This window comes from Marmota flaviventris, chromosome 2 (genome assembly GCF_047511675.1).
Source record: "Marmota flaviventris isolate mMarFla1 chromosome 2, mMarFla1.hap1, whole genome shotgun sequence".
In the NCBI taxonomy this organism is placed as follows: domain Eukaryota; kingdom Metazoa; phylum Chordata; class Mammalia; order Rodentia; family Sciuridae; genus Marmota; species Marmota flaviventris.
This window is the reverse complement of record NC_092499.1, coordinates 166,870,948-166,896,883: the sequence shown is the minus strand read 5'-3', so window position 1 is coordinate 166,896,883 and position 25,936 is coordinate 166,870,948. Positions and strand designations below refer to the sequence as shown.

At 36.9% G+C, this 25,936-nt stretch overlaps 1 pseudogene; it reads left to right on the top strand.

The window, feature by feature from the left end:
• Positions 1-685: 685 nt before the first annotated feature.
• On the top strand, positions 686-18,960 carry LOC114107653 (corepressor interacting with RBPJ 1 pseudogene; annotated as a pseudogene).
• Positions 18,961-25,936: the final 6,976 nt, after the last annotated feature.

Here is a 25,936-nt window from a genome sequence, read left to right as displayed (position 1 = left end):
GAAGTTGGTTACTAGCAGGAGAAGACAGAGAAAGTCATTTTGGGGAGACAAGTAATTAGGAAGACAATAGAGTATAAAAAACATAAATATTAAGAAAAATTAAAAAGGTAAAAATATCAGATTAAAAATATACAATACAACTGTAATATACTATTCAGACATCCCAGTCCTCAGTAACCTAATTCGTGAAAAATACTTGGTTTCATAAATGTTGGGGATGTGAGGGTGAGAGAAGAAAAAAAATCTCAAAGGAAGATACAAGGATTGTTTTTGTTGAAGATCAATATCTTTCCTACTTTTCTTCTTGTCCAATGCAAGGCAGGGGGGTATGCTAGTTTAATGTGGGTACCTGGTCTTATCTCCTTATATGGCCTGTAGACCTCATAATTAGAGAAAATTCCTGGTCTCGAATTTAGTCTCTAAACTGTATCTCACTCACCTTCTCCTTTTTACTTCCCAATCAGGAACCTTTCTCTCTGTAGGTCTTATGGGTTGTGTTCTGGGGGCTGCACACCTGTCAGGAAGAGCTGTTTTGTACTGGGTAGTTCAGAACCAGGTTTTGCAAGCTACCTTCCGTCTGTGTAGTCAGAAGCACTGTGCCAGGTTAGTGGCTGCTGGGGAGGTGGGAGAGTTGGGGACTAAAGCTACCTTGATATTGCTTCTAAGCCCCAGCCAGTGTTCCAAGATGGAGGTTGACCCAACTAAAGATGGTGACAAAGTGTCTCAAGATGGAGGCAGCTGCTTTCAGCAATGGGGTGTCGGGTTGGGTGGGGTCGGGTGGTGGTGGTGGGCTGCATGTTCAGAGATGCAGCTCTTTGGTGTGTTGTGTTGTAGCTGGTGGCTGTCTCCAGACCCTGTGCAGTATTCCCAGGTGCAGGCTACCACATGTATGGGACTATGGCAGTGGTTGTAGTGTCCTAAGATGGAGGTGACTGGGGAAGCCCCATATTGGTAGACGGGGTTCCACACTGAAGTGGTGGCCAGATATCCTTTGTTGGAGTGACAGCCAGCATAAGTAGGGGACCAGGAGTCCTACTTAGGCACCCAGAGGTTATGCATGGGTGAGTGGCTGGGATTCTTTTGCTGACGCTAAGGCCTGGAAATAAATGTTGGATGGAGGCCATGATTCCTGCATTGGAGGAGCTCTAATCACTTGCAGAGAAACATGTTCCCACTACTTGAATCCCAGGTCACAGAGTGACACAGAATGCAGCCTCCCTTGAGCCCACCATCTTGGATCTCCCTGAACATGTGAATCTTAAAATAGACACATTGGGTTCCCATGGGAACACTCATAGTGGGCGCTTTCCCCCAACTAATTAATGAGCTCTTGCTTTGAACTTTCAGAACATGTAGATCTTCCACAGGGCTTTTCCATGGAGCACTTTGCTTATTCATGGAGCAGCAGAAGTACTGGGGGAATATTTGATCAATGGCTGTCAGTGGAAGGAAATAAAAACTCAGGTTCTTTGGATCCAGAAAACCTTTGAGGTAAACTTACAGTACTTACTTCCTTTATGGGTTCAGATGAGTCATCCTTTGGGGGACTTCTACTCCTGCTTGATTTTCTGTCTCTGTCCTGCTTCTCTACTTCCTTGCTAACTCTCCCACTCCACCCCAGGAGCACAACCTACTCAAATAGCTTATGCATTCATCCCTGTCTCAAGATTTCCCTCTGAGGAGCCCAACCCAACTGAGAACTTTAGGACAGATGCAATTACTCAGATTTCTGCTTCTCTTTGGCACCTGTAAGCAGCTCTACAATTCCAAACCCTTCCAGATGTAACTTCTAAACTGGCAAGATCTCCTCCCTTTCAAGTTGAGTGCATTCTCTTTTGGAAATCATGAGAACATCACAGATGGCCTTATGATATAAATAATTAGTGATGAAGACAATTATTGCTCATCTGTGGTGAATCAAACTTCTTTTTATTTAGTCAGCAACAAGCAGGACCTAGTCATCATATTGCCTTTGAGTCTGCAGGGCCACACAGTTTAGAAGGTTGTTCTTTATTTTTGCCTTATGGGGTCATGTGCTAAATATTTATCTGAAATGTCAGGATTCATATACTCTCAGACTATCAGTTTCTATGCTAATATTTTTCTTGGCAGTTGGTCACAAGCTCTGCCACTAAAATTATAGGCTTTATTTATCACAGCTTCACTTTCCAGTCCTTTCTTAATATACCTCATAAAAAGAAATTGCTCCTCTGATGATTTAAATAAGATACCCCAAAAAGCAAACAAGTTCTTCCACTTCCTCTTTAGCTGTGAGGCACATGACCTCTTATTGTTTTCATTCAGTTTTACAAAATCCACAGTTTCATCATCCTCTCTGACCTTGATTGATTCAAGCTGGGATGATTATCCTTTATTACTCCATGGTAATTTGGCCCCAGAGGGGCATCTATAAAGGTACTCTTAAGTGGGATGATCAATGGAGATATATTGGACCAGAAGTTGGAAAATCTCAGCTATGTTTCTATACCTTCCTTGACTTGTTTAACTCTAAGATAAAATTTGTGAAATTCAACTGTTGTTTAATCAGGTATCAAAGAAGTACTATGGCATCATGATTTACAAATTCTATTTTAGGTCCAAAGTCCTATGACCCTGGGAGTTTTAAGTAGACCTGATTAGAACAAATTCACATAACAATTAGTATTGATATTGCTGGTTTTCAAAGTGTGATCCTTAAATCAGTACTATTAGCATCAGTTGGGACCTTGTTAGAAATATGAATTATTGTCCCCATCCCAATTTATTGAACCAGAAACTCTGGGAATGGGCTCATAAATTTGAAGCCTGCTGAAGTGTAATACCCATTGATTCACAAAGCACAAGTAAAATACCATCATCATGGTAACCAAGATTGAATTTTTCCAAACAAGATACAATAGGCCTCAACATTATTAATATGGTTTCCCAATAGCTAGCCAAGAGTATTTGATTCAAAGGTCTGGAGGAGCTTCTAAGAATCTACATTTTAAATATCTAAGATTTCAAGGACAAACTTTAAACAATATCTGAAAGGCAGTGATTGAGCTGCTGTTTTGTCTTCCCATGTGTGGCATGAAATGAGAACTCAAGAGCTCATTGATGGAGGAAGGAGAGGATGAGTGTGGTGAGGGAGGTAAACTGAGCAAAAGTTTATTGTCAGTGCCCAGCCTTTGAAACTGAGAAATCGAGAAGATCAGTGCCCTTACTTGTTGCATGGTTATTTCTAGAATATAAATCCCACTGGGACAAGTTATAAGTAGTCCTTGAGAAAAATATCATGAATTTTTCTTTTCATGCATCTTTGCATAAATGGCAAGATGGATCAAGGCAATCCTACAACATCTTATTCATTATGGAATAAAGAATAGTCTCTTGGGTTCATATACAAGATGAAAGTTTTAAAAAAAGAGCACCATCTTCTATCCTGTTATTACCTCATAAAGAAGAAAGAAATCTGGGAAAAACTACTGGAAATACAGTAGATTTGTATTTTTTTAAAAAATATAAACTAACTGCCTCCTTCCTTCTATCTTCTTTTTTTTTTATGTTCAATTCAGCATTATTTACATTTTGTTTATTTTTCATACTTTTTTATTTGTTTTAATTAGTTACACATGACAGTACAATGACCTTGACATATCATACATTTGAATCAGATGGGATATAATTTCTCATTTTTCTGAGTGTACAGGTTTCAGAATCACATTAGTCATGCAGTCACATATATACACACAGCGATAATAATGTCTATTTCAAAGTACAAGCATGAGAGTAAACTTGTAAGTAAAGAAGAAAAGAATATGGAATTTGCACAAGTTTTCTGGACTAACAGGATATGATTACTTTAAAATATATTCACTAATTGTTTTCCTTCCCTACTTTGGAAATGTGAATGTTCCTAATGTTCCTCTCTGAATTCCCAGACTTAGTGACCCATTCCCAGCTGATAGAATGCATGGAAGTAATGGCTTATGACTGCAGACGTTAGATCATAGAAGGTATTCATCTTCTGTCTTGGTATTCATCTTCTGTCTTGCTCTCTATTACCCATTCTAGGGATGCCAGAAATGTAGTGAGAACATGTGAGCAGTCTGTGAAGAGGTTCATGTGGAGAGGAACTGAAGCCTCAAGCTAACAAGCAGCCTCAACCTGCCAGCCACATGAGTCAGTTTTGAAGAAAGTTCTGCAACTCCAGTCAAACCTTCAGATAACTAATTTCAAGAGTTCATATTTACTAATATATGTGCATTCCAGGAAAGCCTTCCAGTTGACCCTGGAAATGCTAGAAGCTTATTGTAAGTTAGTTACAGGTGCTCCTGATAGAAGGACACCATGTCGTGTATCAGTTAGATTTGGGCGGGAGTACAGGCAGGACCTGGTCCTGACAAACCATTGTCAGGCTATCAGAAATCATTCTAAAAATCATGCTTATCACTCAGTATTAGACAGCCTTTTGTCCCCGTGACCAAAATGCTTGATCAATAAACAAAGTTTATTTTGAGCTCATGATTTCAAAAGTCTCAGTCCATGGTCTGCCAACTTCATTGATACAGAAAGAACATCATGACAGAAGTGTGTGGCAAAGGAAAACTGACAACTAGAAACCAGAGATGGAGAGGAGGCATACCCCCACTGACATTTTTCCTCCAGCTAAGTCCTTCCTCTCAGTAGTCCATTCAGCTGTCAAGGGTTTAATCAATTAATCCAGCCATTGCCTAAAAGCCCCACTTCTTTTTTTCCCCATTTTTTTTTATTTTTAATTTTAATCTGTTATATATGACAACAGAATGCATTACAATTTATATTGCACATATAGAGCACAATTTTTCATATCTCTGGTTGTACACAAAGCAGAGTCACATCCTTTGTGTCTTCATACATATACTTAGGATAATGACGACCATCACATTCCACCATCTTTCTTACCCCTATGTCTCCTCCCTCCCTCTCCCTCCCCTTTCCCATCCTTAAATCAGAGAAATCATTTGGCATTTGTTTTTTTGGGACTGGCAAATTTCACTTACCATTATATGCTCCAGCTCCACCCAATTACCTGAAAATACCATGATTTTATTCTCTTTTAATGCTAAATAATATTCCATTGTGTATTTACACCACATTTTCTTTATCCATTCAACTACTAAAGGCAAAAGCTCCACTTCTGATCCTTGCCCCCATTGAAGACCATTCTTCCAACATATGAGCTTTTGGGGGAATATTCCATCCAGATTTGTGTTAGTCAGTTTTACATAGCTATGACCAATGTAACTGACAAGAACAACTTAAAGAAGAAAAAGTTTATTTTGACTCACAGTTTCAGAGGTTCAGTCAATGGTTGCTAATTCCATTGCTCTGGGCCCAAGGCAAGTCAGAACATCATGGCAGAAGTGTGTGGCAGAGGAGATCATCTCAGGACATGATAGACAGGAGGCAGAAAGTGCAAGGCACAAAAATATAAACCGCAAAGGCATGCCCCCAGTGACCTACTTCCTCCAACCACATCCTACCTACTTATAGTTACAACCTGGCGTAGTAGTCCTTTCAAATTATTGATCTCATCAAATGGATTAATCCACTCACCAGGTTACAGTTCTCATAATCTAATCATATCATCTGCATTGTCTCACACATGACCTCTTGGGGGACCCTTCATATGCAAATCATAACAACATCCAAATCCTTATACACTCTACATATAGCATGCTCCAGACATAAGAAAAATATTATAAGACCCTGCTACTTGGCTTTTTTGGACTTATTTCAGCTTACCACATGGTCTGAGAAGGATCGATAAGAAATTGGTAAATTTAGGAAATTATATTGTGGCTAGTTCTTTTGGTTCTTAGTTATAGTGGTATAACCATGCACCATATTTAAAATAGTTTCAAGCAAAAAAAAAAACCCATAAATAAAAATAGCAATCAACCTTTACTTGCCAGTGGTTCACCAGTGATGGGACAGAGTGGCTCACATAGATAACATCAGCTCTCTGAAGATAGAAGATCTCCAAGTAAAAGTGGACATCTATGAGTGGACACTGATATTACAGTAGCAGTGAGGAAATCTCCAGAGATGAGAGTGATCATGATACCTTTGATGGACAGAAGCTCTTAAACTGTCTTTTTGAATACTGCAACAACAGAAGATTTTAGCACAGCAACTCAAAAGATTAAACTAATGATCAGTGTGAGAGTTTCCCAGTTATTGAGTTGCCCAAAGCCTTTAGGATGGCTGAGCAAGTCCTGGGGAGGGTGAAGCCCCTAAGAGAATCAACTCCAATCAAGAGCAATCTCCTCTATTTACCCTACAGTGTACTCTTTACCAGTCAAGAAATGCTAGGTCATACTTCCCAGTATCAAAGTAGATTAAAACTCTGGTGGTCTATTTATTCATCATGATATATCAACTCAGCATGGTGGTCTGCAGCATTGACACTCAGGAATGTAGGATTATCAGTTACCCAATGTCTTGAACATTTCTAATTATTGTGGTACTGGTAAGGGAACTTGGCAAACCACACACTGACTCTAAAGTTTTAGCCCAGAAGTGATATATGTTACTTATCATATTTCAATAGCTTAAGTAAATGACTTGTTGATGTCTAATTTGATGAGAGCAGAGATACTTTCCTTCAATGTGCCCAGAAAACTAGAAATGTTGGCCAGCATGAACAATTACCATGAGTGATTATCTATACGATGTGGAAAGCCTTGGTTAGCTTTAGCCTGTATCTTTTGTTAGCCAAGAGTAATAATTCCCAGAACACAGGAATATTCAGATGGTCATCCCTGGGGGAAAAATGGAAGAATTTTAAGATTTACTCAATGTTACACAGAGATAGATAGATAGATAGATAGATAGATAGATAGATAGATAGATAAGGATATGTATATATCATGGTCTTTAACTGATGGAAGCAAGATCAAACAACATTCACTGAACTTACACACTTTTTAATAACTTTACAACTATTTAGCTGAATTTCATCAGTCAATTCAATTACTAATAACACATAACCTTGCAGCCAATGAATAGTTTGGGCGTTGTGGTTAGGGACAAAGCACTTGTTCTCTCCCACTCTGGTTTCCATGAAGTGATATTTTCCCTGGAGATGGCTGGATTCTTATCACCACCACCATTCAAGGAAAACTGTAATGACTTACCACATTGGTGGGTTTGGAATGAAGACTCAGCATGCATTGTTCAGTCCCCTTCCTTATTTTCCCATTTGAGAGCCAGCATACCTACATAAAGCAGTATCCTAGGCTGTTTCTCCATGCAGTAAATGTGACAGAGATTTACTCATAAAGGGGATATTTCTGTGATAGTCACAGATGTCTATGACTTGGTTTGAAATGTGTTTTTTGTGGTTAATAACAGGAAGCCCCATTGTTTCTGGACAATCTATTATTATCTGAAATCTTATTGGTATTGTTATCTCCATCTGCTTAATTTCATGAACTATCCCTATGTGAGTTACCAGCTAGTGGGGGCAATAAGGCAGCTCTTATTTACTGGGTGTCTTTGACAACTTCTTTCCCCCATAAACACCAATATTGGATTCTAAGTTTCTTAAAACATTTATGAAGTCAGAGTTTGGATTTTACTGATTACGATCAATGAAAAACTATTTCTTGATCAAATGTGTCTTCATTATGATGAGAAAAACAAAGGCATGAGCCCTCCCATAAGAAACTGGCAATGGGAGATGCTTCTCTTGATAAAAACAAAACCCCCTGAAATTTCAACTAAACTGAAAGTATCAGCCCCTCCATTTCCTATAACTTATTCCAGTTAGTCTATAATTCTAGTTTTGGCTGATGGTAAGAATTCAGAGAAGTGTATTTGATGTTAATCTATTTCTTTGTTTAAAGAGACCTTCTTCTTTTCTATGGAAACTTTATGTATTTAAAGTCCACAGTCCATATAAAGACTATTTCAAGCCCCTCTCCTTTCATAACATACTGTAGAGAAGAATCCTCTGTGTAGTTCACAAGCTGTCTCGGGTATTTTCCTTTGGTCAACATTCTTTCCTATGATGTCAGTAGCCCCTTCTAACTTGTTTTCCTTTCTGCTGCAGTCTGGAATTTAGGGCTGACTTTATATCACCTGCTACGGCTGATGATAAATTCTACCATTTGCCTCCAGTCAAGAGGATTGTGCATTTTCAGCCCTCTTCCTCTCAATGCAACATCTATCTTTAGGTTGGGCACGATGGATGGCCAACAACTAAGACAAGTCAACATGAAGTAACCTCGGTATCATATTGCAGCTGAGCAACGGAATTCGTGTGAACCAGGATAACCCTACTAGGAAGTTTGTCATGACTGAAGGTCTTCTGAAAATAACCATTTTTTTCTCTTTTTATCCAATCCTTTTTCTTTCCCAATTCTACTCATTGTAAATTCATTCAGACAATACCAAAGGTTAACAGTTAGTATTCAATAAGTTTTTTTTTTTTTTTTTTTTTTTTGTATAAATTACTTTCCAGAAATAACCACTAGAGATGGCTTGGTGCCATTCTCTCGGTTTTCCTTTCAGTGACACTTGGTTCATGGAAAGAATGGTATTTATTGCCTGAAATTGATGGTGAAGATTAGAGTTTGGTTTTTTAAAAAAATCAAATGAGTTTCTGATGGGAATTTTTTTAATGCATAGTGGAGATTGTAGCATTGAAAGTGAAGGTATTTGATTGCAAGAGTCATGCTTTTGAGAGAAAAACAGACCTCTGAGTTCAAAGTCTGGTTTTGAATATTTAGAGCCAAAGAGCCAGAAGGACTCAGAGAATAACATTTACACCATAAGCTACAGCATCGGAAGGAATGCATAAGAACATAAAAGTAATTTCCCAAGTAAGATTTGGTGGAAATTGTTGTGGGACGAATGAGAATTGAGAAAGAGAGTGAGAGCCTAGGGTGTTAATAAGAATGTTTGAGAAAAGCCTTGAGCTTTTCTCCACCGTTGGAGGGATTCCAGGGGGTGGAGGTGGGAATTCAACTGATTTCTCGGATCACAGGGGATGCTTCCAGTGCCCACCAGTTCCCCTTCACAGCTGCTCCAAGCATTTGCCAAGGCCCACAGCTGCTCCTTCTTAGAGACTTGTACCATCTCATAGGAGGAATTGCCTCTCTTGGAATATCACACTCCTCTGCCTTTGTCTCAAAGTAGCAGCCAACAGCCAGTGATTGACTGATGCAAGTACACAAACACAGCCCCTCTTCTCAAGATGAAAGAAGTCTGTGGCAATGCAACTTTTGAGACTGCAATGATGCTGGATGTCAGCTGAAATCACACCTTTATTAAAAGAAAAAAACAACTTTCTTCTATTTGCTTCCTTTACTCTGTTATAGAACCAAAGTTTTATAGATTCAAAAAATTAATTTAACTATAACTAAACTTTCTTTTAGAGTACTCTATGTCCACTGTTATCGAAAAACTTAACCTTGCTGAATTCAAGTAAAGTCAGTCAGTCTTGGTTAAATTCCATTAGGATTCAACCCCTCCCTCTGCTCTTCCCTGTTTTGAATTTAGAGGCTAGAGAGATTGGATATAAATTTCTGTTGGCTCACATTTCTTTCATGAATCCATATGGGAAGAGGTACAGGCGTATTTTATTATATAATGATTCAGATTCATGTGATTTGATGATGTACTGCTTCCTAAATGGGTTTGAGGTAGAGGTAGAGTGAATTAAAGGGGGCTTAGGCCCAATACTCACCCTTTATCATCTAAATCCCCAAGTATCTCCTGGTCTTGTTCCATAACAGCAGCTGAATCTCAGGAGTTTTCCAATCAACATCTGCCCATCAAATTCATTCCTTCCCAACTTTCTATTCCCTTGAATAAGAATGCTTGCTTAAAATCAGAAAGCAGCTCTAATTTATGAAAACCTACTTATTTGACACGGGTTAAAAATTCACAAAAGATCATCTCATGTATTTACATGAATGCTCCATCTTTTTTTTATGAGATCTCTTGCTCATCTTCAGGTGAAAAATTTTTGATTACTTTTTTTATTGTTGGTGTGGAAAATAGAAAGGAGAGATGTTTTCTGCACTGTCGAGTTTCAAAGCTCTTGGTTATGTCAGTCAGTCATAGAAATAAACATCTTCAAACTTTTTTCATGCATATTTATATCTGCAAAGCATCAAATAAAAATCAAGTTAAGTGACTTTCTGGGTCAAGGTTAAATAAATTAACGGCTTCCAGATATTTGTAAAAATCCATTTGATTTATTACTCTGATTAAAGATTTTAAATAAATTCTTTGTTGGTATCAGGTTGGATCTTAGTAATTACTACTCTGGGAAATGCATGACTGGGCCTTGAATACTGTATCTCAATTGCCTTCTCAGATATCCATGGCTTTCAGAGAATTAAGATAAATCTTTGTTCAAATTGACTTGTTTTTCTATATTTTTAATTATGAAGTGGTTCAGTAGAACAGCACTTATGAAGAATAAAATTGATGGGCTTTTGTGAACCCACCAACCAACATAAACTATTAACTATTAAATATTAATATTTGTTTTGAAGGATGAATAACACTTTCTTCCCCCAACTACTAACTTATTTTATCATTCCTACTTATTTAGTAATATTTTTAGTCATACATATATTGATAAACAACACATAGAATTCTATTTTACGCTTTTCAACTTAAGTGGTAACATATATGTGCTGTTTTCCTTCAATGTCCTATTTTGACTTTACTAGTGACTGCCAAAATTTCCAGAGGAAATAAAGTTTTTCTCCTCTAAGTTGTTCTTGTCAGATATTTTGGTCACAGAGAAAAGAAAAACTAACACACGATCAAAGGGAAACTATTATATACATTCGAGAAAACATGAAATTAGTTTGCTCCATATATACTAATCAGTTTCAGCTGGATTAAATATATAATGTTCAAAAGGCAAACCTAATAAATTTAGAAGGAAAATGTGAGTAAATATCTTTACAAAATCAAAGTGGGATAATACTTATTCAAGATAAAAAGACACAGAATTTAAAATAAAATATTGAGAAATGCATTCTACATGTAACAAGGAAGATTGCAAATTCCTCCCATTTTGACATGTCTCCTCTTTGCAGTTGATGCTCTTGCCTGTGAAGAATAGGAGTCTGTGGCTTTATAGTCTTGAATCTGATCTGGGCTTGTCACTTGCTTTGAGAAGTAAAAAGTAATAGGTCTGATGTTGGTGACTTCCAAGCTGAAGCTCAAGAGACATGAGCTTGTATCCGTACCCTTCAGGAACCACACTGCTGAGTGAGAAAGTGAGCTAACCAGGAGCAGAGAACACATGGAGGAGAACCAAGGTGCTCATCTAAAAGTCCTAGGCAAATGCTAGATGCATGACTGAGGCCATCTGGCCTGCTCTCCAACAGACCTGCCAAATGACCACAAACACAAGCAAGTCCAGCCAAAACTACACGGATCAGGAATGAGACCTGCTCACATTGCCAATCCACAGAATGGAGCAAACAAATGATGGTGCTTTTATGCTCCTGAATTTCAAGGTGATTTTTTATGAGGCAATACATAACTGATACAATAAATAAAAACATCCATGCTTCACAAGATGTGCTGCATAAATTAAAAGACAAGCCACAGAGTGAGATAATATTTCAATGATATAAATTGTCAACTCAATACAAAATTAAGAAATAGATTTCACAAATGAAATGTCAGAAAAGCATGTGAACATATAATTTATAAGTAAGTAAAAAGTGAACATATTAAAAGGTGCTTAAACTTAGATGTATTTTAGGAAGTGCAAATTAAAAAAAATGATATTAAAACAATTTCATATCCCTTAATTCAATAAAAAACAAAATAGAACAAATTTTTAAAGAAGTAAAAAGAAGCAGCTCAGGAGACCAAAGAGGGAGGATCACAAGTTCAAAGCCAGCCTCAGCAATGGCGAGGCACCAAGCAACTCAGTGAGACCTTGTCCCTAAATAATATACAAAATAGGGTTAGGGATGTGGCTCAGTGGTTGAGTGTTCCTGAGTTCAATCCCCAATATCACAAAAAAAAAAAAAAAGAAAAGAGAGAGAGAGAAGAAGAAGAAGAAGAAGAAGAAGAAGAAGAAGAAGAAGAAGAAATAAGAATATTCTACACTAATTTTGGTAGAATGAATTGATACTATAACTTTGGATGGTGGAAAAGTTTATTTGAGTCATGATTTCAGAGGTTCAGCCCATTGTTGATCTACTCCCTTGCTCTGAGCCTAAGGTGAGGCAGAACATTATGGTGGAAGGGCCTGGCAGAAAAATGGTGCTCTGCTCTGCTCATGGTGGCCAGGAAGCAGAGAGAGAAAGAGAGAGAAGAAGGGCTGTAGGGAAGGTAAACCTTTCAAGGCACACCCCCAGTAACCTACCTCCTCTAGCCATACCCCACCTGCCTAGTCACCACCCGATAAGTCTGTTCAAACTTGGATAAACTAACTATGTTACAGCTCTCATAATCCAATAATTTTACCTCTGAATATTCCTGTATTAACACAGGAACACTTGGGGGAACACCTCATATCCAAACCATAACAACATATAAGGTTACATTCTAAGACCATCTGTGGATATCTGAAACCTCAGGTAGTATTGAACCAAATATACCATATCAACTATGTTTTTCATATATATATATATATATATATATATATATATATATATATATACACACACACACACACACACACACATATATATACCTATGATAAAATTTAATTTGTAAATTAGACACAGTAAGGGATCAACAACAATTGCTAACAGTCAAGTAGAACAATTATAACAATATATTATAATAAAGGTTATGTGAATATACCCTCTTGATCTTAAAATGTCTTTTTGTGCTGTACTTACCCTTCTTCTCATGAAAATGTAAGATAGTATAAAACCCACGTGATGAGAGGAAGTGGTGACTAACGTAGGCACTGTGACATAGTGTTAGGCTATTACATAAAGATGTGAAGGTTGGTTGAACACAAGCACTGACACCTAGCTGATTCTTTTTTTAAATTTATTTTTTATTTATATATGACAGCGGAATGCATTACAATTCTTATTACACACATAGAGCACAATTTTTCATATCTGGTTGTATACACAGTAAACTAGCTGATTCTTGAGACAGCAACTAAGTGACTAACAGGGAGGTAGTGTATGTAGCATGGATATACTGGACAAAGAAATGATTCACATCTCCAATGGCACTAAATAGGACCTTGTGAGATTTTATCACATTACTCAGAATATCTTACAATTTAAAAATTATGACTTATTTTTCCTGGAATTTTTCCATTCAGTTTTCTCAGAATAAAGTTGACCATAGGTAACTGAAACCATGGAAAGCAAAAACTAGTCTGTTCAGTAGCACTAATTGACTATTTCATCAATTCAGTTTGTGATTGTACTTCTGTCATATTTAGTAATTCCATTGATTAGGCAGAACTCATGAGGTTCTGGCAGATGAAAATTTTACTAATTTCCTGAAATGACCTTTCAAACATGTTCTATTTTCTACCTGAGTTTGGGACCCACTATAGAGATATAAAAATTGAAACAGATGAATCTTAAAATACAATTTTCTTGCTGAATTCAAGGATAAGACCTAAATGTTTAATGACAGTGTGATTCTTGGCTCCAAATCCCCAAACTAGACTTTATGTAGAACAGCTCTGAACAATCACAACATTTTCTCTGAGTGAACTTTAAAGTTTACTCTCAGGCTGGACTGGATGTGCTAACCACTAAACTGAGACAGTGTGAGGGACCAAAATGTCTAGATGAAATTTAAATGAATATAGGCAAATAAACTATGAGGTACTTCTCAAGATTTTTTCCAAGAACAGATGAACTGCATTTTGTCTTACGTTATTAGTGCCACTGTAACTAACAATCATGATAGTTCATAATTTGAACAATTACCATATGCATATGGTAGGTACCTTAAAAAACCCTTGCATAATCAAAAACAAATTTATTAGATGTATTAATCCCAGTCCTCCAAGAAACAGACACCAAGTATAGGATTAAAGATACATGCAGTCTATCAGAGGAAATTCCTGTGAAGGAAAGTTAAGAAGAGCTATAGGAGATTGGGAAAGTCATCAGACTCCAGATAAAGGAAAGAAGGAAGAAATGAATATTTAGTAGAAGAGTCTCTGTCTGCAATGCCCATCCTAAGGTATTTTCTGAAAACCAATAGGAAGTCTGTATTGATTTTCCATTGCTGCCATAACAAATGATCACAAATTCGGAGGCTTAAAATAACACAAATGCATTATCTTACCATTCACAAGGTCAGAAACCCTAAAATCCAAGTGTTGGTTGGGCTGCATTCCTTCTGGGAATCTGGGAGATCATTCATTTTCTTTCTATTTTCAGCTTCTAGAGGGCATCTGTGTCTATGGACTTGTGACTCCTCCATCCTCAAGGCCAGTATCTTCTCATCCATCCTTCCTTGCCACCTTCTTTGACCTCTACCTTTATTATCACATCTCCTTTTTCTGACTTTGACCCTCTGGTCTACCTCTTATAAAGACCTTTGTGATTACTTTGGGTCTACTGGGATAGTCTAAAATAATCTCCCTATTTTAAGATCCTTACCTTGATGGCATCTACAAAATCCCTTCTGCCATGTAAAATAACATGGTCACTGGTTTGGGGATTAGGAAGCGGATATCTTTGGTGGGTATTATTTGACCTACCACCAAGCCTTTAAGCTAAAGATCATTCATCAAAGGAGCTCCCAATTTCCTGGAATGGACATCCCTTAATGTCCCTAATGCTTTTTCTCTTTGACTGGAGTGGCCCTGTGAAATTGTGGCCTCATTTCTGCCACAGTCAGAAATCCAAGAGGCTCATTTTTTTTATGACCACTACATGCATTTAACAGAGGAAGCAAACACATAGAAAGATTGAATAACTTCTAAGGGCATACAGTCAATGGAACAATCTCTCAATCTCTCTCTCTCTCTCTCTCTCTCTCTCTCTCTCTCTCTCTCTCTCTCTCTTCTCTACACTTCTATATCTCAGTCTCATATTTCTTCCTGAATTATCTGTTTAGGAGCCTGAATACATTGCTTGTTTGCTCTGGGATCTTATAAAACTTGAATACCCTGATGGTCCCTTTTATGCCTTCTACCACCAATGCCTATTCCTAACAATACCAAAAACTAACAATGGCCTAATCACTGGTAACTCTGGCCCGTTCCTCAGTAGGTTCCTCAGTGCACCTCAGATGAGGAGCCTTGAAATCTTACTCGAAGCACCAGAGAGCACAGGTCTTGGAAGGCAAAATTGGGAGTATCTTCAAGTATCACCACATATGGATATGAAAAGCATATTGATTAGAAAAGAATTTGACCTTAGCCTAGGATTCTGTATGTAAATAAACCAATTTACATGCCGTATTGCCATAAATACATTGATTCTGTCAAACCTAACACAAGGTATACTACTAAAACATTCTATTCTACCGCAAATTATTTATCATGATTCTAAAGAAGACATGATCAAATTCTAAATGATAGCTGTCCTGGAAACCATGTACCCCAAGAATCCAGGGAGTTTCCAAAATAAAGCTTCAGACAGGCAGATTTAAAAAATAATAATAATAATAAAAAGCCTTTCCCTCCTTTATCACTAGAGAAAGATTAAGAGGATATTTTGTCAAAGAAAAAAAACTCTATAGAGCAATAAAACACTGAATGTTCTGAACATATGGTACCCAAGGGTTGATCATTTTCAAAAATGGCCTTACTGTTAAGAAAATTGGCAGAGACCTTACAAGATTATTAGACCATTCTTTCCAATATTTCTTTCTTCCAGATTAAACTCTAACCAATAACATAGGACCAGAAGGGTTCATTCTATATCTATCCTATCAAAAAAAAATACTCCACAAAATTTAAAGACCCCAGTCACTTATGTATTCAACTCATTAAACACACTGCACTATCACATAGTTAGAAATAATTATTTCTGGTGCATTTGTTTTGTTTCAGAAAAGAAAGACAGAAACCTCTGAATTTGAATGATCCCATTTAGGTCTTTCTGGGAAAATCACAAAATAATGAATGAGCAAAAATATTGATGAGATGCTAAGAAGTTTATTTCCCATACTAATGTCTATAATTCAATAATAAAAGACAGGGAATCCATATAGCTCAAAGGGAAGGGCAATTAATCTGCTTTCTGGGGAAATCTGCTGTGTGTTTGTCATGAGAAAACCGTAGAATATGGATTTTGATTTCCCTCCTCTTTATTCTTCACGGGGATGCCATTTCTTCTTTACCCCAAAGACCTTTCTTTTCTTTGATGTTCTCAGTGTCTGACCTCAACCTTCCCTGATAGAAGGATTGCCTGGGGCCTGAAACGACTCTCTTTCTCAGTTGTGGCTTCAGCATCTGCCTTCTTTCTTAAACCATTAGTGAGACTGGAGTGAGAAGGAGAGGTAAAGGGAGGGAGGTTGGTCATTTTCCTCTTTATCTTCCTAGCCTCAAGTCTTCTTTCCTTCCTTTCTCTCTCTCTCTCTCTCTCTCTCTCTCTCTCTCTCTCTCTCTCTCTCTCTCTCTTCATTGTGCACACCAATCACTCTTTAGAACTTGGAAGCTGAAAGAAAATAATTTAAAGGTGTATGCTGAGTCTTAAAAAAGCCATTGCTTTGCTCCATGTGCAGTTTTTTCCTGGGGCTGAACAACATTTATCTACTCATTAACAAGTGTACCCTGGGTCCCTTTTCATGCAGTGTTATTTTATTATTTCAGTTTGATCTCCTGTGTCACGTTGGGGGCACATCAGAGAGAAACCCGCTCACAAGTGTTGCTGTGCATGAGTAGGAAATCGAGACTTAAATTTAAATTATTAGGAGAAAGCAAAATTTGATTCACAGAATGAAAGGATATGTGATTTTTGTAGTACTTTGGTCAATATCTGTGATCTTGTTTTAAAAATGTTTAGTGTACTACAAACTCAGACTGATCCATTATATAATTGAAAAATATGTTTGGCAACGTACATATATTAATACTTATTGTTATAATAGTAATAAAAGTAACTTACATTATTAAGCATTTAGCATGGACAAAACATCAAAATCTGTTCCAATCCATTATGTGAATTCCTTTTCTAAATTACTTCAAAAATTATATAGCTACTGTTAAGGTGCTATTTTTTAGGAAAATAAACTGACCCTTCAGAGATGAACTTGCCCAAAGTCTCCTGATAATATATAGTGGAGTAGGAGTTGACACCAGATTTTTCTGGGCTCCAAATCCATATTATGAACCATTATTTTATACAACTCTAAGAAATGTTACTAAATTTCCTCACAGCAATTCAAAGAATGCTTATGCAAACAAGAGGTACTATACTAATGGTGATGAAGAAGAAGGTGTTCAAAATCTGTTCACACATGTGCCAATTTGCTTTTGTTCCTTAGTCAAAAATTCAACTGCCTTTGTGCTATGGAGGATCCATTTTAGGTCATATGACAGGACAATAGTAGAAGAAAGTCATAGGAACCTCTTGATATCCATGAGACCTCTGAAGTCTTTTAACTCAGTGTTTCTCAAACGTTTGCACACATAAGAATTATCTAGAAGGTTTATTAAAAAACTTATTTCCAGGGGCCCTCCCTAGCTCAGACTGCAAGATAGAGAAATCCTTTGCCAAATTCATGTGCCAAAAGGACTTTCATCCTGCCTCTGAATGCACTATCCAAAAGGTATGGATGGCAGAACAGAAATTATTATATGATAAGAAGAAACTTGAATTAATGCAACAGTATCCTAAAGTACAAGTGTTATATTATAACAAATTCTTATGGAAGGTGAATGTGTAAAGAATAGCCTTAATTTCATGTGTGAAGTTCCACTAGGAGCTAACGGAAGAAAATAAAGAGAAAGAAGAAACAGAATAGAAATTTGAATAGCAGAAAGGAACTCCATGTGAAAAAATAAGCCAAAGATGACATGAACACCAGAGATCAGCCCTTTGGCATTCAGTTTTGAAATGTGAGATGCGTTAAATATCACAAATGGGGTCATGTCAGCATAATTCAAGCACATCCTTTGAATTTTCTGGAATCAGCTTATGTTGGGTTCCCACTGATGGCTCAGGACTCTCAATCCACCCTCAGGGAGCTAATAGTGGAGATGAGAAATAGAGGGTTTTCACTGTAAAGGAAATAAACTGGGGAGAAACTTGGGTGCAAATTATCCATCACAGCAACGGAATGATGTCTGTGTTGACTCAGAGTTTGCTGCCAGTGAGGGTGAAGAAAATTCAGAAGTTAAATTCTTAAAGTCACTCAAAACCAAATGAAAACAGAAGCAGCTCAGGAAATTGGGTAGAAAAGAAAAAAGGTATTAAAAAATGTTACAGAAGAGCAGATATAAACATAAAAAAATTTTAAAACCTCTTCTTCCTCCTCCTCCTCTCTGACTTTCTCCTCCTCTTCCTCTAATATGATTTCAAAAAGCAGTCGCTACAATTACTACAAAGAAAATTTTTTAAAAAGAAGGAAAAACAAGCATTCCAGAAATTAAAATGAATGTGAAGAGACTAAGGGTAAAAAAAGAGAAAACTTTATGAAGAACTTTCTAGAAGTTATAGTGACAAGGGAGAAAGCAACAACAACAACAAGGAAAAGCCTCAGTTTTAAAAACAAGAAAGTTCTGGAGAGGATAGCAAGTGGAGCCATCCTAATTGTAGGCAAAAATCTAGAAGGCATCATCACAACCCAGAGAAGAGAGGATCTGAGAGAAATGAACAGAGTAGCAGAAGTCAAAGCAGAGATAAGAGAAATGGGAGAAACCCACTTCCTAGTGGTTATAAGCAAAGGGAGAAAAAGCAGCAGCCGTAGAGGAGTCCCAGTGAAGAGTGCAATAAAGAAAATGACACCAGAATACCACGGTACCCATGCACACAGGAAGCACTCGTGAGACAAGCACACTGAAGGGACATGGGAGAGAATAAAGAGACCATATGTGACAATCACGTAGGAATAAAAATATGTCCCTTTTCTTATTGAATAATAAAAAACTGCAAAGTCTGAGTTATGTACTATTATCTTTCTAATAACAAAAAAAAATATGGATTCCAACTTTCCATCTCTTTAAACTGTCCTTTCAAATACAAAACTGCAGGAATCCCATAAGGATGAATTTTGCAAATATACCTAAATAATCTAGTTTGAGGTTGTAGAAATATTTTCTATTGGTAACTGTTTCTTTGAACCCTGTGCCAGATAAAAACCCCATGTAACTTTGTGAAACTTGCTTTGTTCTAAAATATCATAAAACGACGGATAGCATATTGAATGATTATTAAACAAAAAAACGTTCCTGGATCTCACCCTCAAAATTCTGATTCAGTAGGTCTGGGACAGGACCTGAGAATCTCAATTTCTATTAGAGAATTAGGTGATGCTGCTAATGGTCTGAAACTTCATTTAGAACAGCAGGGGTCTACTTGATAGCAACAATCACCTTCTGTTCATAAGTTCAGTGTTGCCAAAGGTGAATATTCTGAATCTTTACTGGACGTCACTAGAGAGATGGCTTGAAATGGAAATTACACAATGCAAACACCAGCGAGTCTTCTTCCTTTGGTTTGCAGGCCACTCAGAGAATCAGTGCTGGTCTCTGAATCACTAAGTAAGAAGCCTCCATGTCTGACTGGGACTTTTACCTCTTTTACCTACAAGAATCTGGAAATTGTCTGACATTTTCTCAGTTATGATCCCATGAGTTTATAATGATTTAACCCCAGGGGTGCTATTTATATCTAGTTATACGCTTATCTTCATGACTCCACAAATATTTACTCTATGTCTGCATGTACCCAAAACACTTCAAGGTGTTAACAGCATAGTAAAGAACAAAATAGGAAATATCCATGCTAGCATCACCTTACAATTTACTTCCTAATTCCCATTCCAGAAACCCAGACAACTAGGGGTTGCAAACCACTAGGCTCATGTGTGCAACCCCTTTCCCTGGGGATAGATCCTGTTTTCATGATCCTTTCCATCAACCAGATGAAATTACAATGTGATATGGATTTTTCTGCTCAGAAGTCACACTCTCATTTCCCATTCTCTTACAAATGTTGCCTCAGTAGAACCTGAACTCATTAGGTCTCCTTGGATGTGAAGATTTGGAATGATACAGCTCCCCAGATGGTTATTCCCTTGTAAAAGTTCATTTTGCCCAGTGAACCTCAGGTCACCCTTCATTCCTGTCTAGCATTCCCAGCATGGGTTTTGTCAACTACGGCAATCTCAGACCACATCATCTTCTCACCTAACTCTTCTGATTCCTGCTGTGGTAGAATTGATTCTATTTCAATTGATAAACCATTTGGGGGGAAATTGCAAGCCATTGATTTAGGGAAGCAGTGTGAGGGATCTCTTAAAGAGCTGCTTATGATGCTTTTAAAAAGCATCAGAGCTACCAGCCTAATTCCACCAGCTGATGATGTCTGCATGGTGATGCATAAATATGACATCTCTGAGACAGAGTTTCTTCTGGTAGAACGGCTCCCATAATTAATGAGATCAAGTTGTTAAAAGTCTCAAACATATTGCCAGCCACGAAATAGGAAATTGAAAATAGTTGGTTACTGTAATAGACAGATGACAGTTGTGGCCCTAGTTCTTCTCTCTCTTTACCCATGCCCCTATGCAGTGGGACTGACTCTTCTTCCCACAAAAAGGCCTAATCTATATCTCCAACTCTTGAATCTTGGTGGCTTATACACTTGATATGGCCAAAATAATATGGCAAATTATTATGTTGTGGACATGAGTCATCTCCAAAAAGATATTGTGCTAATGCAAGAATAATCAGAGGCAAAATGATTAGAGCTGTAACCTAATCAGTCCATCCTCGTTTGAATGGACTGACTGGGTAGTAACTGTAGACAGGTGGGGCATGGCTGGAGGAAGTGGGTCCTGAAGGTCTGTCCTGGAAATATGCACTTTCCTGCAGCCCTTCCTCATCCACTCCTATCTCTTTCTTTCCTTTCTTTCTTCCTTCCATAAGCTGAGGGATTTGCCTCTACTTAACCCTTCCACCATGATGTGCAGCCCCACCTTGGACCCATAGCAATGGAATCAGCTATCTATGGACTGAGACCTCTGAAACCATAAGCTTCAAAAAAACTTCTTCTTCTAAGTTGTTCTTGTCAGGTATTCTGGCCACAGGGGTGTAAATTTGACTAAAACACAAATGTTATATGAGACGACAGTTGCAAGCCTTGACCACAAGAAGTCCCGTGTGTTTCTGCTCATTCTCTTGTATTCCTGTGCATTTAAATAAGCTCTAGGTAGCCTGGTGCGTGAAAGAGACCTCACTGAGTAGAGCTCAGTGAGCCATGTCCTCAGATATAGAGGTAAACCCACAATAAACTAACGAATCTCTCCTATTGGCCTATAGCTGACTATGGAGGAGTGCATGCCCAGCTCAAATCAGTCAGCCTGGACCCATTCAGCAGGATCACAAAACTGACCTATATGCTTGTGAAAAAAATGCTAAGTAATTATTAGTTTACGCCACTATGTTTTTGAGCAGTTTGTTATGCAGCATTATTGTAGAAATAGATAAAACTTTACATTTCTTTTCCTAATTCCTTTACCTGTTTTGTTCAGTGTTTACTATGTAAACTAAACTTCTTTGTCTGCTTTATGTTCTTCCTTCCCTTACACCACAATACAAGGCCAATCAGTCACCAATCCAAAATGTCCCATGACTTGGAGGTAAATGTCCTGTAGAACTGGCAAATTTTTCTTCCCTGGGAAAGAATGTTCTTCATGTCTTTCTCCAAGACTTCAGCTACTTGAAAAGTGGACAGGATAGTTGTTTGACCCTTTTCTGGATCATATCACACCAGTTGCAATGGTTCCTGATTCTTTCAAAGCTGCAAATGTCTTTGGACACAATATTGTTGGCTTGTTAGCCTCTCATTCTGGAACTGGACGCTGTCCCATGCAGGGAATTTGGTATCAGTCCCATCCTACCTATTTTGTCCTGTCACGCCCAGTAACCTAGATATCATTATTATATTATTTACTACCATGTCACCGACATCTGGTTCATTGAAGACAGTTCAAAATATTCACTCAGTAAGAAAATGGATAAAAATTGAATAAATTAATGTTGTTCACACTGAAAACATATTTCCCTTTTTCCATATTCCATCTATTAAGATCATACTATTTTTGGGATGGCTAACTTAAGTAATAATCACAATATATTGTTTGCACTTCTCCAAAAGCATATTATTTTTCTCCATTTTTAGTAGTTCATATTTCTACTTGTCTTGTCCTTGGAATAATATCTTACTAATATTCAATTCTTACTCCCTCCTGTAGTGAAATAAAATATTCCTTTAAATAAATTGGATTTAATTGTTGAACTGAATAGTCTCAACTGAAAGTTTGTTCCATACTAATTTGGAACCATAGCATATAAATGTCCATTGGTCCTTCATAAGGAGAAATAAATTGATAAGTTTTGGTAACCTAAATATTTAAAACACCATGAGTAGTCTGGAGATCTATTGAAATACAGAGAATGGAAAGATATATCAGTCTACTGTACACAGTATAATGCTGTGTAACAAACTGTCCCAAACACAGAAGCTTACATTATACATTTATTTCTTGTTCAGATGTCTTCTAGTCAGCCAGGTTTGGCTGGATTTAGCTAAGCTTGGATTCTAGCTAGTGTTTCCATCCAGATCTGATCTACAGCTTTCATGCTTATTAAAATGGTGGCTTCTGGAGGGAGGTTCTTCTCATGATAAAAGGCAAGAACATGAGAAATTAAGTTCCAACACAAGGTACATTTAAAGCTATTTTGTGCAGCATATCAACTAATACTCCATTGACCAAACCACTTTACATAGCCAAGCTCAACCTTAGTGGTTTGGGGAAATATATATTTATTTACACTAGTAGGAAGAACTATAGAGGAGCAAAGAGCATGGTTTCAGGAAAGGGGTCAATAATGGGAACACTAACACGATGCCTGTAGCTGGGAACTAAATGAACAAAAAATAGAAATATTGGAGTTTGATTAGGGTTACAACAAGTATCTCAATTGCAAATTTTGGCTTCATCCCTGAATATACAAAAAAAAAAAAAAACCCATCATTTTATATGTATTCTAAGCTACAAGTTACTTGAAAAGAAATGTTGTATTATAATCAAATCTGTCAGTAGTATGTTTTTTAGATGACAATACAGGAAGTACATTTCTATGCTTTATTTTCCTTCTGTTCAGCTGAATTATAATAAAAACCTGTTTAATTTGGAAATGGCACCAGTAACTGGAAACAGCTTTGATATCAACTCATTATTGAAAGAAAATTTCTGTTCATGCATACATTTTCTGCTTTAAAATTTGCCTTTGAGAACAAAAACAGTCTTTATTTAGCTTAAGTAAAATATATTATTCTTTAATATGCTATATAGTATAGATAATATTACAAGTGTGTAGGAGGTATGAATTTGCTACTATTATAATTCAAAGTCAAATAAATGTCACTTTTCTTTATGTTCTTTCAATCATATTAAATCCAACTTTAAGTCTGAAGGGAAATTGAATCTTATTATTAGGAGCTGTCACATGACTCCCCTTCATTCATTCTGCCCTCACTTGGCAAATGTCTTGAATTAGACAAGGGATCTCAAGCAGAACAGAATACCTGGAGAGAATGTGCTGAAATCCAGCACACATTGGGAACCAGTAAATTCTTTTAATCTCCAACTAATCCAATCCCTGAAGCCTCATAGGTCTGCAATTGTCAAGGCTCCTTGGGACTAGAATCCTCAGAAGATGTGGAATCCTGTCACCACTCAGTCCCACCTCCTAGAAGTGTGCCACAACTATCCCTTCAGTGATCCTCATGATTTTTGGAGATTGTGAGTCAGGGGTGGGGATCTTGGGTTAGAGATCCATAGATTTCATTTTCTTTCCTCTCATGATAAAACTTCTTTTCCCTCCACTTATTTGTGATTCTTCTCTTTGACAAGCACTTTTACGCCCCTCCAAGTGAAATACTGATCCTTGTATATCTCACTGAGGTTTAGCTTTTGAAACAAAGCAAGAGATTTTCTTCGAGTGTTTTGCTTTGGGCTTTAAAGAAAAAAAATTGCACCGAGGCAGGGGAATGGTAGGGAAACATCTACTTGCTTGGAATGAAGGTAAGGAGTGGAGGAATATAGAGAATAAAATACTAATATTCCCGTTGTATCATTCATGATACAACAGTGTATTCAAAGCACGTATTAATAAATTTGTAATTATCCAGTCAATAGAACTATTTATTTTTCCGTTTTTTATATCAGACTCGGAATCAAATTACCTTGTGCAATTCCATTTTTTCCATTCCATGTTATTTTATTCAGTGAAATGGTAAGAAGACTTTATTAATATGGAGACATTATCAATTCATTAGCTATAATAGTCATTTCTATTATCTATTTTCTTTGTTTTTCTTCTTGGAAGTTGATATCAAAAGGGTGGAGTTCAGAAATTAATTTCAGCAGCTTTTGGGAAAACCTGCACACAGCAAAACCAGAATGTAAATATCTCACATGAAGATATCTCACAGCTTTTAAATTTATTTTAGAATAAACTATCGGGAACTAACAAATGAGGTACATATGCGTCTTTTTGCAATAATTGAATTTGTGGCAAAGTAAAATTTTACTTTAATTCATTCTCAAAACTGCATGTTAATGTTTTATGCTTATTCCCTTACTTTAAACCAACATATGAAGTTTGTGAAGTTTCCTTCATTAGTCAAAATGAGAATTAGGCTTTTTCTCTAAAGCAATTCTATGCTATCACTAATTTATTTTTATTTATGTATTTTTTTTGGTACTAGAGATAGAATTCAAGACTTCTCACATGCTAAACACACTCTAACATTAAGCTATTTCTCCATCCCAATCATTAGTTACATTTTTCTAGGACATATAGGGCATCTTTGTAGGAGATACAAAAATGAATTCAGTTGAGGTTCACACTATATGTATTTCTAACTTCATTTATCATCAGCAATTTAAAGCAACATATAATATAAATCTTATCTCCACATACTCTAAACTAAACCAGAGTTATTGATATTGATAAAATTCATTCATTCAATAGGTATTAGCACTTACTCAGTGTCAGACAGAGTACCACTTGACAATACATGCAATGGTATAAAAGCACTATATAGTTTCACTCCTATTCATTCAGAGGAATTTGATCTATAAAATTATGTATACTAACTATAAGAGGAACAGACTTCTGCTATGTTCTTATCAAAATATACTAAAAAACCTTTTCCTCATTCTGTTTGAACCAAACAGTTTCTTTCCATATTTCTTGATTCCACTGAATTGGTATTGAATGTGTGGAACTGTGTTAAATTGTGGGAATATAGATAAAAACAGGAGAGTCAAGGTCCTTGTTCTCACGATGCTTACAATCTTTAAATTATATGTGAATATAAGCCATTAAAGTACAAATACCAGGATGGACACATACTAGCATTGGTATCTCATTTCAAAAAGTCACCATGAAATTTTATATTTGAAATAGTTAACCTTCTTTAGGATTTCTTTCCAAGCCAAATTACGCTTGCTTAATCGAAAACAATACTGCCCAATTAAATTTCACAGCATGCTGTCCACATTTTTGCATTAGGTTAGGTCAATAGCCAATTCAACCCTCCAACAAGTTTCCTATTCCTTTAAAGTCAAACACGAACATCAGATTGGATGGCAGGCTTGCATGCTCATTCAGGGTCCAGTTTCTTTCTGTCTTGTTCTCATTCTTCCTCTAGAGTGTTGTACAGGTTAAATATCACTTATCTGAAATGTTTGGAACCAGAAGTGTTTGGGATTGGGACTTTGAAAAATTTGTGTATATATA